This window comes from Vidua macroura, chromosome 9 (genome assembly GCF_024509145.1).
Source record: "Vidua macroura isolate BioBank_ID:100142 chromosome 9, ASM2450914v1, whole genome shotgun sequence".
Classification (NCBI taxonomy): domain Eukaryota; kingdom Metazoa; phylum Chordata; class Aves; order Passeriformes; family Viduidae; genus Vidua; species Vidua macroura.
The window spans coordinates 7313348-7327085 of NC_071579.1; positions in this window are offsets into that span (position 1 = coordinate 7313348).

A 13738-nucleotide genomic window follows, 5' to 3' on the forward strand; every position below is an offset into this window, starting at 1 on the left:
TGGTCCTATGGCAACCTTTGATTCTTCTCACCCAGTGCCTAATAATAATTACTAATAATTACCTCTCTCATTCACTCAAGCCAAAAGAGCTTTATAATTTCTTCATATTTATGAAGAAATATATTAATTATATATATTTAATTTATATATTTTATATATAGACATATATATGAATATAAAATGAATATTCAGCCACGTGCAAGGTTTGACATAACCTTAATAAAAGACACAGCCAGAGGGTGTTGATCATAAAAATCAGTGTCACACGTGGAGATGTGTGGGGGACACAGCAGTGGGGAGCAGAACTCGGGCAGAAATCTTCTGCAGGGAGATGTAAACTCTGTTATTCCACCTTCACCTCCTTTCAAACCTTAGGGGTTGTCCTTCCAAGCCTTTTCTCTCACTTCCAAGCAGCTACTGTATTTGAATAAGAGAAAAAAATAAAAGAATATATCAAAAGAAAGTCCATGTGAAAGGCAGGTTGTTTCAACACTTTGACTTTTATTGGGAAAAAGTTTGGGGAAAATTTGCATTCAGAATTTCTAGTGAACAGGAATTTCTTTGTTATCAGCTCTCCAGACAATTAGTGGGTTCCTGTTGTAATAAGTTTTGCTGATGAGCGAGCAAGGCAGATGCTGAAGTTGCAGAATTAAAATTCAACATGATTGTTTCATTTTAAATTGACTTTTTTCTTGCACAGAATCACAGAATATCCTGAGTGGGAAGGAACATACAGGGATCATGGAGTCTGACCCCTGGTCCTGCCCAGACACCCCAACAATCCCACCCTGTGCATCCCTGGGAGCGTTGCCCAAACCCTCCTGGAGCTCTGGCAGCCTCGGGGCCGTGCCCATTCCCTGAGGAGCCTGGGCAGTGCCCAGCACCCTCTGGGGAAGAACCTTTCCCTGAGCTCCAGCGTCACCCTCCCTGGCCCAGCTCCAGGAGAAACTTTTTTAGGTTTTGTTAAGAAAATTTTTTTTTTTTTTTTTTTTTTTATTTTTTTTTTTTTTTTTTTTTTTTTTGTGGAAAACCTTGGAGTCCCATCTTGATTCCAGAAGAATTCTAAGTTCAGGATGTTAGACTGACCTGCACCTGGTACAGCCATTATGTCCATGAGACCATGGGCACCTTAGAAGGAATTTCCTATCACTCATTTTCCACAATGCTCTTCCCAACAGACTCCTTTTCTAACTGATCTTTAGAAACATCTTTAGGATCACTTTTTATTCCACACTGCCATTAACAATCCTCTTTTCTCTTTATTTCATACATCAAATTTATTTTGGGAAAGGGTTAAGGTCCTACTTTCTTGATGCCTTTGAGCTGTGGCTTATTTAGCTGAAAGAGAGAATTTTTGCTTGTTCTTTGGTTGTTCTTGATATTGATGTTTAAAAAAATTTTATTTAATTAATTAAATAATTGATTTTTCTAATTGAATTAATTTCCATAACTTCCAAACTTTGAATGTGTGTAACTTGCACAAGTTAAACAGAGCCTTTAAACTAAAGTTTCACATTTAATAATTAAGCACTTGTGGATTATGAGATCTTGGTCTGCCTGAGGTATCAAACCACTCCCATGAAATCAAAAGGAAATGAAGCAACAAGTGAAAGCAGACCCCGCTTTTTAACCTATCCCTTACCTTCATATTTACCATCTTGTCGTTTGCCAGGATGATGGGAAATGGCCTCAAATTGCACCAGGGGAAGTTTGAATTGGAAATGAAGAAAAATGTCTTTATGGAAAGGGTGGTCAGTCACTGGCACAGGCTGCCCAGGGCAGTGGTGGAGTCACCACCCCTGGAGTTGTTAAAAAATACCTGTACATGTGGCATCTGGGGAAATGGATTAGCGGTGACCGTGGTGTTGATGCTGTTTTGACAACTGGATTTGATCTTAGAGGGCTTTACCAACCTTAGTGATTCTGAAATTCTGGAATTCTATATCACTGTTTTATAAATTAGAGTGGATAGGGAGAACTTATACCAAGAACAGACATCAAGCATTCCCTTTATAATTAAATGGCTGTAAGACTCTTTTGACATCTTCCCAACAGTTTATCCATAAATTCTGGCTACCTCACTCCATATTTCTGCCCTGGAATTCACAGCCTGTGAGCATATCCCAGCTTCTCCCATCCCCCAGATGTCCATCAATCCTGGCTGGTTTGTACATGAGCACACATGAAGCCACCCAGCTTTTGGGGGTTTGCCATCCTCCAAAGCTAAAGCACACTGTTATCCCTGACAGATTTAAAGTGCACAGTGCTATAGAACCCATTAGAAGCAGCTTCTCTCTCTGCAGCAGAGTGCTTTGGGGAAGGGCCGTGGCTACACAGCCCTTCAGCCATTAATCAGAGGTTTCAACTACTCTCTCTTGTGATGCTGTAATGATAGTGCTTCACATATTCACATATCTCTGAAATTCCAGGGATCATCTGGGTTTACAGCACTTATCACCTTTTTGCCTCAAAGAGAAATTGTGCAGTCATGGGAATAAAAGAAACAACAAAAAGGAGAGAAAAAGAAGAAAGGGGAAGGGGAAGGGGAAGGGGAAGGGGAAGGGAAGAAGTAAAAAAAAAGAAAAAAGAAAAAAGAAAAAGAAAAAAGAAAAAAGAGAAAAAGAAAAAGAAAAAGAAAAAGAAAAAGAAAAAGAAAAAGAAAAAGAAAAAGAAAAAGAAAAAGAAAAAGAAAAAGACCTTAAAGACCTTTTGAATTCAGTCTGCATGGTCAGAAGTTGTTGCCCAGAGAAGCTGTGGCTGTTCCACCCCTGGAATTGCTCAAGGTCAGGTTGGACCAAGGATCATCTCGTTCCACTCCCTGCCGTGGGCAGGGACACCTTCCACTAGACCAGGTTGCTCCAACCTGGCTTTGAACACTTCCAGGGACTGGGATTCCATACTGAGATGTTTTAAATTCTTATTTTCAGCCCCTGTTATGTTTGCTGTTAACTGTGTTATGCTCCTCAACGAGAGGTAGTGTGGGCATTTTTCATGTGGCATTGCACAGAAAATGGAGCTGGGTGACAACTGAGGCAGACAGAATGTACTGAAAATGTCTCAGTGCTTTGCTTCTGTCTTTGTTTAGTCCCTGAAAAGTCTGATCTAAAGATTCAAATGCATTCTGTAAGAGTTAACATGACATAATAACCCCCAACATTCCTGATTGCTTGCTGCTGATGAATTCAGGATCAAATACAATGTAGTAGGCCTCGGCGGGAGTGTTTTTGGAGTTTGGGGGTTTATCAGAGTTGTTTTCCATCAGTCCTTCCCTGCTCCTGAAATAAAATCACAATGCTGTCCAGAAATACTTAATGAGTGTGAAACTGCTGAAGGATGCCATGGACATAACACTCTGGGGTTTTATCTTGACTACTGGGGTGCTTTAGGGCTAATGGGAAACAGCCATTAGTTGTGAGATTTGCTTTATGGCCATGTGCTCGGAAAGCAGCAACTTATTCCATTTTAATTTACTTCTGCTGTTTGATCTGTTAAGATTCACATTTTCCAACTTTCATCTGCTGCCCTGGGGGACAGAAATGCATTTTAAACCAAAATGATGTCTGGATTCTTTTATGGAGACAAGGCCGGGTTTCAATTAAAAAATGTGAAGTCTCTTGAGACTAAGAGTAAATGCACGAGGGCTGATGGCACGGGCTGTGACACTTCTTGGGATGGTGTGGCAAGGTTTGGGCAGCTGGGGGCTGCAGGGGTGAAGCTGTGAGAGGAGATCAGGGATGGCCTGGGATGGACACAGCTCATTCCAGCCACATCCAAGGACCTGCCTCTGGCCAAAGCCAAGCTGGGGACACTGGGGACATCCCTGGGATGACTTCCTTGAGGTGTAAATAAGGAAATGGGAAAGAGGGAGCTCTGCAGACACCCAGGGCAAGGCGGGGGGGGGGGGGGGGGGGCAGGAGCTGCTCCAGGTGCCAGAGCTGAGATCCCCATGAGATTCCATGGGGCAGCCCATGAGGAGGCAGCTGTGCCCCTGCAGCCCCTGGAGATCCCTATAGATGCAGAGATCCACCTGCAGCCCCTGGAGATCCCTATGGATGCAGAGATCCACCTGCAGCTCCTGGAGATCCCCAGGGATGCAGAGACCCACCTGCAGCCCCTGGAGATCCCCATGGATGCAGAGATCCACCTGCAGCCCCTGGAGGAGCCCACCCTGGAGCAGAGGGACGTGTCCTGAGGAAGCTGCAGCCTGTGTAGAGCCCTGACAGGAGCAGGTCCTTGCAGGACCTGTGTCCCACAGAGGAGCCCACACAGGAGCAGGTGTTGTGGCAGGATGTTGGCTGGGAGAAGTCTGTTCCTGAAGGAGCGTATCCCATGGGAAGGACTTTGAGCTTGTGCAGAGGACCAGGTAAGGATGAAGAACCAGCAGAGATGAAGAGTTATAGACCGACCACCCCCCTTGTTTCCCATAATGAGGGAGATAAAACAAATGGGAGTAAATCCCAGAATCCCAGGATGGGTCAGGCTCATCTGGTGCCACCTCCCTGCTCCAGCAGGGCCATCCCAGAGCACAGGTTTGTGTCCAGATGGCTCTGGAACATCCCCCGTGAGGAGACGCCACACCCTCTGTGGTCTCTGTTCCAGTGCTCGGTCACTGCCCAGGGAAGTTCTTCAATCCTGGGAAGAAAGGACAGAGAGAGGGGAAGCTTTTTTTAGATTAATTCCTCACTATCCTCCCGTGTTAATACTTGGCAATAAATGAAATTGTTTACCCACGTCCAGTCTGGTTTGCCCATGACAGCAATGTGTGAGTGATCTCCCTGTCATCATCTTGAGCTTTCCCATGAAATTCTTTTCCCCACCCTGTTGAGAAGGGGCAGAGGGAAAGCAGCTGGGTGGGTGTCTGGCAGCAACCTTCCCTCTTCTTTCCATCACAGTCTTTCATCTGCTATTTCTTAGCAGTGACAGAATTTAATATCACTAAACCATGAACATCTGGTTGGTTTTATCCATGTGACTGTGGCAGAGTTTTCCTTCTGGTTTTCCATTCCTGCTGCCTTTCCTGCACTGGAGTCTCCTCTTGCAGACATGATGTGATCATTAAGGCTGAATCACCTGGAAAAAGAGGTTTGCTCATAGCTGGGGATGGGGTTTATGATTTCTTGTCTGCTGATTTGTATCACCCACTGATGGTTTCCTGAGGAATTTGTCTGGAAAGGTCTCACCACCAGCAGAGTGTGGGACATTTGGCCTGTGTGATCTTCAATTTCCTGCTATTTTCAAAATGCATTTACTCAGCTGTTTGAAAATAGAGAAAATGGTGCCAAGATATAAAGGTCACCTATATTTTTGATAATGCACATTTTAAATATAGGAAGTAATACATCAAGGGGTGAGAAGTGGAGGATACAGCAAGATGAAAATCCCATTTTGTCTGATGCCATCTCACAGAATTTGTGCCATAACCCTTGAGCTGGTTTTGGTGCTGAATTTTCTCAATTTTCCCTCCATTTTACAGTGTTTCTATTTATGTAAATGACCTCACCTTGCTCGTTGTGGTTAAATTGACCACTAAGAAGAAAGGGTTGACCTTCCAAATATGCCTTTTCCTATGAGCTGTTGTGCAATTTTATTTTTATTGCTATTTTTTCTACCAAGTGGTTTAAATTCAACATATTTATGACATAAATTAATGTTTTCCAAACTTGTCTGTTGCCCAAACACCATTTTTTTCCCAAGCAACAGCAGGGATGTTTTACCTGCTCTCTGTCCATTCTCAAAGCTCTGAATGAGACAGTGTTTTTCCTGCAGTATCGAGCAGTGTTTAAATTGAAGGAGCTTGCTGAGAAATCAATCTCTGTGCTGGCTGATGCTTTTTGCCAGCTATCACTTATCAGGTGATGCTTCCAAATCTCCTCTAATGTCAGTAAATGACACTGTGTACCCTCCTTAACAAGTGATCTATACCTTCATCTCAACATGCTGGAATTTATTATTTTTAATTACTTTAGCTGCTCACTCAAAAATCTTCTTTCTTTCCAAGCTTTTTTTTTTTTTCCCCTAGCAAAACAAAAAATGAAATAGGAGAACAAATGATGCATTTTAATTATGTCAATAACATGCAATTTTCTGGTCTTTTCTTCTTCCCTGAAGTTTAATTAATTTGGAGCAAGTAATAAATTGTCATAGCTTTCAGCTCAGCTCCTCGATTCAAAATGAATTCACTTCATTTGATGAAATTAGATTTGAGCTCTGTTCTCATCTCCGTGAGCCCCAGTTCCTGGCTAGGAATCAAAATGTGGACATTTTACAAGGCAAACAGTTCAGTATTTTGTGTTGGTGGTGATGCTGGGCCTGTTCTACTCATCCCATGATCCACACCCAATCCTGTCACCACCATGACATTGTCCCCAGTCCTGCTCTCAGCCATTCCTGCAGGGAATATTCCCCATGGAACATTCCAGGGAACATTCCAGGGAATATTCCCGTGCTTCTGGTGTTGTTCCTGAGATCAGACTGGCAGAATTCACCCCAAAGAAGCCTTTGTCCTCCAGAGCAGCTGAATGGACTGAACTGGTGGCCAGTCCAGAAGGTCTGGGGTGGGGTGTGACACCAGGAGGTCACCCAGAGGTGCCACCATCCACTGCAGCTTCATTGTTTCCTCTTAGCATCCACCCTTGTGTGCAGCTTCCATTGGAAAGGGACGCTGGGATTTTTCTCCATGGAGGGATGGAAAAGAAACCATAAGAGAACTCGTGAGAGGATATTTCCCACAGCCTCCCACATTTGGATGGGTGTCTCAGGACAATGTCTCAAGGAGCTTTTTTGCTCCAAAAGCCACTTCTGCAAGCGTTGCCAGCCACAAGCTGAAAGAAGCTTCATGGTTTTGTGTTTGTTTTGTTGGTTTGGTGCTTTTCTGGCTACTGAAAAAAAAAAAAAAAAAAAAAAAAAAAAAAGACGTTTGAAGGGTAAATTTACAGGAAATATGTTTGTCTGATTTGTAGAGGAAACTTCCCCTCTTCCACCTCCCCTCTTCTATAATTGTCCAGTTTCAGGGGTGTGTGGGGTGTGTTTCACACACACAGAAATCTGTTCATTCCAGAGAAGATGCCTTCTCAAGTTTGGTGTTTAGCTTTGCTACATATGAGAAGAATTCATGTTCTTGAACCTGAAATATTTTTCAAGATAGACTGGCAGAGACTTCCTCTGCCATTCACTATTTCCAGCAAGAGAGGCTGACGATGTCTTAGACAAATTAATAAGGAGTATTATTATTTTTAATTATGCATGAACTCCCAGAACTCTGGACTTTGGGAAAGTCATCAGCTCTATTTCTGATAATCCAAGAGATCATTTTATATGCTGAGAGCCAAGGAAGATGGAGCTACATCCAGAAAGAAGTGTCAGTAGGTTGGAGGTGTGAATCTTTCACATCCTGTGAAAATTTCCAGTCTCTTTGTAAACTTTCTCAGAAGAATGGATTAATGTTGACTCATGTTGTGTGCTGGGGAAAAGAGTAATAAGTGCTTATCCAAAATGAGCATTGTCACATTGTGAGCTATTATTTTGATCTATTCAATAGTCTGAATTGTTTTTTGAGTGATCACAACTTTGCTGAAAAATTTTATCAGGTGGATAGGAGTCCTGGTATGGAATATCAGGGGTTTATTTACAGAGAAATATTAAATATTGTATGAATACTGAAAACTGAGCTATAATGCCATAAAACCTGGGTTCAGATGCCACTCACAGCTTCTGATGCCTTAATTCTGATCTTGTTTTTAAAGCCTAAACCCACCAAGGTCTGACCATCCTGCTCTGGTGCAAAAAAAGTCTTGGGCAGACTCATGAGTCTAATCAGACATGCACAGCTAGACCTGCCCTTGGCAATCCCAGCTTCTGATGGTGGCCTGCTTTAAATAAATAACTCAAATAAAAGAGATAAGGGACAAATCTGTTCAACTGTGTTGCCTTGGTAGGTTGGAGACCCTCAGAGTCTGAGATATAAAAATGTACCACACTAACGAGCTGAGATGTAAGAAATAATGAATCCTAATTACAATGACTGCAAGGCTACTGAATTTAAAATCAGAATATTTTATTCCACTGAGCAGCACCTTCCAGTCTGCACCATGCTCAAGACACAGGAATAGTTACAGTTTACAAGGGAATTAAGTCTAATTGGCATTATTATCACTCTATCAGCATTAATTTATTAGAATAAATGTTATCATGTTGTTATATGCACCATCCAATGCCACAAATAGAGAAAGGAGAAGGGGTGGGAAGTGAAAAGCTTGGAACAAGATTGGATTTTAAGATGACTTTCACCTTGCACTGCTGAAACCACTGAGCCATTTTGGGACAAGAAATGTCTTTCCTGGGTCAGTCTCACAAAATATTGCACTTTCTGAGGCCAAATAACTCTTTTCATCAGGGCCCTGGTGGGGCAGCTCTGAATTTTGCCATGCAGCTGACAATGAGACAATTTGTAGCAGCCCAGTAAATAACACTGCAGCCTGCCCAGGTTCTGACACTGGAATAAAAACTATTTACTGAGTATTTGTGTTTCTATGCTAAGGAAAACCCACTCTATTCTGGGCATCTCACAGAGGTGTTTTGGTCATGTTTTTGTTCTCTCACGATGAAATTGCAGGCAAACCCCATTTTCTTGCAAATGGAGTTACATGGCAGGTTTCGTTTTCTCCTCTCATGTTTCTGTCATTCCTCATTTGCACCAGAACTCTTATTTCCATTTCTCCTCATCCAGCAGGACAGTGTTATTTATTATTTTGTTTCCTGCCAATTATTGATTCCCCTCTGCAGAACAGATTACAGTTGCTGGTTGAGGGATTTTTTTTTCTTTTTTTTCCCTCTGGGAACAGAGAAAATCTTTATAAAAAGCAAGTGTTTAGTAGGCTGATATGCTGGTCCTTTCAGTGCTGAGGTTCAAGCAGGGCCTGGCTGGAAATTCCAGGCTTTATTTCCAGGGAACGTACTGACAAATGAGTCAGGAGTGCATTTCATCAATTCCTTGCAGCTGAGGTAATGGATATCTTTATGTAGCTCTCTGAAAGAAATTCAGAATATTTTATCCTCAATCACAAAAGTTTTGGAGGGTTTAGCACCTTTTAATTATCTTTTTAACAAAGATGTTCTTCCGTTTTTGGGGGGGACGAGGAAGCACAGCTCAATTTTTTTATTTTTTTTTTTTTTTCATTTTCAGGTCGTGTCACAGGAGATAAAAGGGTGAACTGTTAGAAGGTTTTGGGAAGTATAAGTGGGGAGCCAGCTGGGTGTGGAGGTGGTGTTTTGGGGGCAGTTCTTGTGCAAAGGGGCTGGAATTCCTGAGGTTACTGCAGGACTCAGTGTGCACAGACAGGAAGAAAGCTGCTGCTCTTAAAGATTGCTATCAAATATCCCGTTTTGTTGGAGCTATCAGCTCCCTGGTGTAATTCAAGGCTGGGTCATGACTCTGCTTAGGGTTAAGGTTTGAGGGAAGAGGATGTGAAGAAGACATTTTCTATTAGATTCCCCTTATCTAACACCAAGAGATAAGAGGTTATCATGGGGAGCCGCTGCCTTAAGTTGCATTTTGCTGTAGGTGCTGCCTCCATAGCTGTAATTACAGCTTTGATTTCACGACCTGATCATGGCTGGATGCTCTGGAATCAGGAAAGGATTCCTGGGGTCTAAGCCTTGCCACGTCTTCCAGTGCATAATCTCAGGCTGAAATAAAGGGCATTGCTGGCTGGTGCTGCAGGGTATCCACTGCTGGGTGCTTGTGGGCTCAGCACTCTGGAAATTGCCTTACCTCTGCTGATTGTTGCCCTGATTTTTAAAAGTGTTAAGTTTTCTTTTATAGTTCTTTTGAAAGTTTTAAAGTTCTCATAAAACTTCTTTAGCCTTCTAATAATGTTTACATATTTAAGAGTTAGAGTTCCCACACAATTTCATGTATAAATAGAATAGTTTACATATTTCTCTGTAAGTTGAGAGAAATGATTAATTAATCTTTAGACCAGTGTAGTTAGAGAGGTAGTAATTCCATCCTCCAATCCATGGTCACCTTTAGAATTCTATAAATACCAGATGTTTAAATAAAACTAAATATTTTTCTCTTTTAAATTTACCAAGCTTCTGTGTACTCATTTCATGTCCAATAACAACAGCTGATATCTCTGTTGTCTCTTCCATCTGTCCTCTAGATTTACCATTTACCCCTCAGCACTCAGTTTTGATTTAAGGATGGATATTTACTGCTCATCCAAATATCTTTGGACTGCAATTTAAACAACTAAAAAGAAAAAGACATTGCTTAGGAAAGCAAAAATAATTCTATTTTTAATTGTCCAAAAGTGAATTAATAGGTACTCTTGATATGGCTCTGGTCAGATAAGAGCAGCCAAATGCAGAAGGATCAATTCACACCCTTGGATGCAGCACAGCCATGAGAATTCTGAAGGAATGGGATGAATCAAAGCCTACTTTTGGTGCATTGATAGGGCTTTGGGCTCTACATTTTTGATGGCAAGGGGTTTAGAACTAAAAGATTAAGGATCCCACACTATATATTGGATTCTGAAAGCCTTCAGTGTTGGGGTAAGTCCAAGCATGGATTTAGGGAAAAGTTCTTGTCCAGGTAGGCAGATCTGGGCTGTGACACCAAATAGGAAATACAAAGGCTCTGTAGCCCAGTTTGTTTCTCTGTGCTTACAAATTCCTGAGGGTGGGAAGAGGATTAGTGGAGAGGTAATGACGCTTTAAAATTTGATCAGCATTAAGAGTAGATTAAAGGAAATTAAAGATTAAAGGTTTATTGCAGCCTTCTGCAAGGGCTTTGGTGATAAGGAATGACTCGTTGGATATTAGAGATCAAAATATGTTTTTTTTTTCCTACTGCAGCCAAGTGGCTAAAATCCCCAGGGGAGGGTTGTGGGACTGGCTGGTATTGGTTTAGGAGAAAACTCTATCCTACATTTTATTTTATTCATCATTTAAGGTTAGAATTGATCTTTTGGAATCAAAATTGTGCAGTCAGCTGTGGAAAACCCCTCAGAGGCAGAAAAAAGACTCTTGCTAAATATCATCAGAGCTTTACAGCCCTACAACAACATGGCAGCCCAAGACAAGATTATCCATATTCAGAAACACTTTTTTTTTTAATTTTTTTTTTTTTTTACTAGATGCTCTTGGATCCTGAAAGTGAGGAAATGGGCTGTGACCTTCCTTTTATCCCTAATTACACACCACACCTGGTGCTAATTGATATTTGGGAAAGAGGCACTGGGGGTGAATTAGGATAATCTCATTTCTACATCTCCTGGGTTTTAAAGAAACATTAGAGATTCAAAGAGGATTTATTTAAAGACTTAGAGTTGTCATTTAACTCTAATGGCACATGATGAAATTGCTGGAAATGAACTTTTGGCTTTGGTTATAATGGGAATAAATTTATTCCACAATTTCTTGGGCAGTGGATTCCAGAAAGTTAAATGTAAGGCATCAGTCAATAAAAGCAAGTCTTTTCCCACACTGGTGATCCACATTAAAATGCTGTTAAAAAGGCTTTGGCACTAACCACAATTCCCAATCGCATCGTAAACAAGGGAAAGTATCTGTAGAAAGGTCAAACACAAGTGACCTCACGTTGCAGCATCACCCCAGGAAAATATAACAGCATCCCGGGCTAAACCTCTTCCTAAATCTCAATTCCAGGTGCTCTGATCCTGCTGTAAGGAAAGTGAAACTGTTCTCTCTTGACAGAGCCCTAGGGGACTTGGAGAATCCAGCAGGAGAGTGATTGTGTGGTCTCTAAGCTCCCAGCCCTGTTCCTGAGCACACTGCTAAGAGCAACCTTCATTATATTCCACAAACAGACCACAAAAAGGACGTGCTGTTATTGTCCCTCTTCTTTATTCCTGTGGCCCTGTAGAACAGCCACTTCCAGATTTCCAAGCCCTAAACCTTAATTAAAATCATCACATTGGCTGTAACACAGAAAGGCACCATAAGGCTTTCCACCACTCCAAACCACCAGCTCTAATCAGCCTCTTCCTGTCTCTGGCAATGATACAAAATTGAATTGAACGAAATTGAACAATTTCACTTCTTTAAGCTTATTTCCCAAAGGCTTCGGTCCAACGTTCCCAGCATAAGCTCTCCATCTAAGTCGGGGGGTGGGAAGTAGGAAATCAAGTAAAAAACTGAGTTCTTGGAGCTGTAATTTCCCAAACCCAGCTGTAACCTAATCTATGCTGTAACTGAAGAACAAGTGGAGAATATAAAGCCTCTGCAGAAACCAACACTCTTTCTGCCTCTGCAGCAACCTGGGCTCCTGAGGTTTCACTTTTCCAGTTAAACTGCTAGAAACCTTTCCCCATTACTGAAGAGTAACAAAAAGGATCACATTTTTGGGGGGCTCTGCTCACCTCCTCATTTTGCAGGCCTTGGAGGATGCAGCCATTGGTCCTCGGGTGTGTTTTGTTCATAAGCAACCTGCTTAAAGCTGATCCCAGGAATGTCCCCAGCAGAAGGAAACCTTCCTTGAGTCCTGGTGTGAGACATCCAAATTAAAGATGTGTGGTCAAAGAGCCCAGAGAGGCTCTGGGGTCTCCTCCTGGGGATGTTCCAGAGCCCTCTGGACACTCTCCTGTGCCCTGTGCTCTGGGATGGCCCTGCTGGAGCAGGGAGGTGGCACCACGTGAGCCACTGTGGCCCTTCCAGCCTGACCCATCCTGGGGTCCTGTGTGATTCTGAGATACTGAGCCATGGAGATCTCTGCCCTAACCCAGAGGGTATATGGCACTTTTCATATGTTCCTACTTTTAGTAAAAAAATGTAGAGCTGCTCTCCAGCTGAGTTGAAGAGATTTGGGCAAAAAAGGGGCTGGCCCTGTGTAGGAAGAAAGAGTGAGATGAAAGACTAAGAATCAAAATTAATTTCCTCTACAAAAAGATGATTATTCTTAGAGCTGGCAAATAGAGGCAACGCTGCTACAACAATTTGCAATTAATTTCTATTCTGAACAGGTCATGCTTGGGGGGTTGTTTGGGTTTTTTTGGTTGTTGCATGGAATTAATATCTGCAATGTCTTTGCATTCTCATGGGATGAGGATCACAATCTGCTCTGAGATTTTAAAAATAAAATGGTTTTACCCACTTCTTTCTCTCTCTCTATACAGACACATCCTCTGTGTCTTCAGAGAAGTTTATTTCTCTGCCTGATCCCGTGAACTGATGATCCTGAAGCACTTGCAGGATGCAGATAATGGGAGCAGGGATAGAAGGAAGTCACAAAGTCCTGCCTCCTGTGGCTGTCCTGCCACCTGTTTGAATGGTTTCCTCATAAAGGTGGTTATTCCTTTGAAACACTGCTTTCTTTTCTGCCTCTGCTTCTTTAATTTATCTCCCCTGCAGTGCTGCAGCCTGAGGAACAACAGATAATCTTGAAACTCTCCAACACCCACCTTTAAATCTCCATTCAGCTCTGTGCTCATAAAACCGTGCGCAACATTATTGTGGAATAATTGATCTTGGAATAAGGGATGGCGAGAGTAAATGAATTGGAAAGGTGTTTTAATGGGAAGCTTTTCCAAAATTATGTTTCAATTATTTGCAAATACACACTCTTGCACAGTCTTTTGCCACACAGGTGTGCACTAAATCTACCACCTTGTACCATTTTGTCAAGTGAGCTGGAGGTGTTTGTGTTTTGCACTAAATTAAAGATTCAGCAGAGCTACTGTGCATTACAATGAGCACTGCATATAGATTTTGTACA